General features: G+C 32.4%; 1 pseudogene; it reads left to right on the top strand.

The window, feature by feature from the left end:
- Positions 1–428: 428 nt before the first annotated feature.
- LOC120155713 lies at positions 429–1,597 on the top strand (annotated as a pseudogene).
- Positions 1,598–3,204: the final 1,607 nt, after the last annotated feature.

Raw genomic sequence — 3,204 nt, 5'->3', positions numbered from 1 at the left:
AAAATGAGTTGGGATTGACAAGAAACCTCTCCATCCTATTATCATTTTTAATTCAAATCGAGAAAATTATTAGTTAATGTCATTAAAAGATAATGTAAATGTTTACCACTTTAAACATTTTATTGACATAAGAATTTATTTTAATTAAGTATTATTGATAAGGTTTTCACATAATCTTATTTTATCAAATAATAATACAGAAAAATATGCCATCATTGTAATAATAGAAAGTAATGATACTATTAACTTGGATTTAATAGTAATGTTATAAAAAGAGAAAATCAAATTATTTCAAAATAAAATAGAGAGATTAAATCTCAAACTTTAATATAATACAGGGACCTAAAATCAGAATTAGACAAACAAGTAAAGGCTAAGTTGTCTATATCTACAGAGAATGGTTGCATTGTAATCGTCATCTCTCTATAATTCTACGGACCCGAAAAGTAAAGCTTTCACCTCTGTCTGCTTGTCTTTCTTCTTCTTTTTCTAATTTCTTTATTTTCGCTCCTTTTTTTATCAAAATAAAAATTGAAACTCTTTTAGGAGGCCATAGAAGATGTGTGGAGGTGCAATCATTTCCGATTTCATCGCCGTGAAGCGTGATTGGAACTTCTCAGAATCTTTGGTCTGAACTTGACACATTCTCCGACCTGTTGGGTCTGGATTCCAGCAATGGAATGGCTCTTTCAATCTGTTCGACAACAAGAAGATCGGTTTCAAATCCAAGCAACTCGACAATGGTCTGTTTTTCTTGCAGATATCTGTGTTTTTCCATTTTTTTGCATGATATTGATTATATGTTGTTTATGTGTTCTTGCATGTTCTTGATATTAAAGAGTTTTGGTTTTTGTTTGGGGTGTGAACTTCAGTGACGAACGATGTGACTCGTAAGACAAGCCGAGGCAAAGAGAGAGAGGGGAAGAATCAGCGAACTCGGAAGAACATTTACAGAGGAATCAGGCAAAGGCCATGGGGGAAATGGGCGGCTGAGATCAGAGATCCTCAGAAAGGCGTCCGAGTCTGGCTCGGTACCTATAACACAGCCGAAGAAGCGGCTCGAGCCTACGATGAAGCTGCCAAGCGCATCCGTGGGGACAAAGCCAAGCTCAACTTCCCTCAAACTCAGCCTCTGGCTAAGAAAAGGTGTATCATGGCTCCTCAGTTGACTCAAGTGAGTTCAGAAACCAATAGCCCACCACCACCACCAAGTTCACCTACCCCACAGCCTTTTATTAGTTTTGACTATGGGAATGGACGGACTGAAGCAATGGATAGTGAGTTGGAGCTGAAAGAGCAGATTTCGAGTCTGGAGCCTGATGAGTCGTCGACTGAGTTGAGTACAAACGCTGAGCCCGACTCAGTGGACATTTGGATGCATGATGATATCGTGACACATCATCCGCAACAGCCTGAGCTCTTTTATTAGACGAAAAAGAAGAAAAAATCTGATAATAATTAGCGATAATCATCTTTTAATGTGTTAAGTAGTGTTAGGAAAACTTTGATTAGGCTGGTGTTATGTTTATCTTATTATGCTTAGGACTTTTATGTCTGTAGTAATGCATGGTAAATATATGTGAAAAATAAAAGTTTTGGACCTTTATTTTTAACTTGCATTTAAAATATACTTTTCTAAGGTTTTTGATCATTATTATAAAGCATGATTAAATTTTATATTTTTAGTTTTTTTGAAAATAAATGAATATATATTTTGTAAATAATTATGTTTTGAACCCGGATGATTTAAATATATATATATATATTGATTTTTACCATTTTAATCACGTTTTTAGTTCAATTAAATTTATATTTAAATGAATTGAAATATGTGTAGGACAACAAGAGTTTTAGGATTTTAATCTTATAATCAAATTAAGTATGATTGTTTTTGTTGCCTTCCAATTCTAAGGTTTCCTTTAACTAATCTAAGGGTCTATTTGTTTCACTGAAAACATTTTTCGGAAAATGAAATCACTGAAAATATTTTCGAATTTTTCGGAAAATGAAATCACTGAAAACATTTTTCGGAAGAAAACATTTTTCGGAAAATGAAATCTGGAAAATGAATTACATTTCTAGAAAATATTTTTCAGTGTTTGGATGGTACATTGTAAAAATTTTTACAGCGTTTGATTATTTTTTCATAAAACAATTTTCAGAATCTTTTTTTAATAAAGAAACATACATATTCAATATATTTTTATTCTTTACCTTAGTTTTAAAAGTTTATTTTATTTTTTTTGATATAATTATATTTTATAAAAAAATTATACTTTTATAAATACGTCAAACTATATTTTTAGATAATATTAATAATTTATGTTAATGGTGTTATAAATACACTATTTTAGGTTTAAAATCTCCATAATGCTTCTTCATTCATTTTTTTAAAAATGAATTTCAACGTATAATTAATATTATGTAGGTTTATTTGATATAATATTAATAATATATTAAAAATATATTAAGGGAAGGTATTTCGAAAGGAAAAAGAAGGGAATGTATTTCGGTAATACTTCAAATATGTCGGTAATGACACATACAATGGCTAAAGGCATAACTGAGGTAAATGAAACTACATGTCTAAGGTGTTCAGATGAAGACTATATCATTACTAAAGGAACAACAATCTACACATAATATTCCAGTAAATCATTACACCTTTCAAAGAAACTCAAGCAAAAATAAAAGTAAACAGCCTATGAGTTGCAACTGTTATTTTCCTAATGATATAAGAATCAACTATGAAGCGAAACTTGGGTCGCATAAAATCCAAGCCTATACAACTCAGGAGATTGATGCCAGCTTAAGCAAAGAAAATTGTCAAGCAACATAGTCGTTTTAATGAAAAATGAAGATTTTAAGCACTCAAAGATGATGGCAGGCAACAAAAACTGCACTCAATTTTTCAATATTCAGAACATACTTCTTCAATGCTGGTGCTATGATCAGTTAACAGCTGCAGTGCAGTCAATTTCATGGACCGAGCAGAAGCCTCATTAACTGGCTTAACTGTGTTTTCACCCGGTGTCAGTGTCTCCTCCATTATACCCTTCATGCTTGATCCATTTTCCTCGTGCTTTCTTCCCTCCATACTGGAACCAACATCTTCTGCTTCATAAGAAGATAAAGTGCTAGAGCAGCAGCCTTCTCTGGGAAGAACCTGTACAGATTACCAAAAACATCAAAACCCCCCTCCAA

The sequence above is a fragment of the Hibiscus syriacus genome, unplaced genomic scaffold, assembly GCF_006381635.1.
Source record: "Hibiscus syriacus cultivar Baekdansim isolate YM2019G1 unplaced genomic scaffold, ASM638163v2 tig00000218_pilon, whole genome shotgun sequence".
NCBI classification, from domain to species: Eukaryota; Viridiplantae; Streptophyta; class Magnoliopsida; order Malvales; family Malvaceae; genus Hibiscus; species Hibiscus syriacus.
The sequence above is the reverse complement of the archived record's forward strand: the minus strand, read 5'-3'. Positions and strand labels throughout refer to the sequence as shown.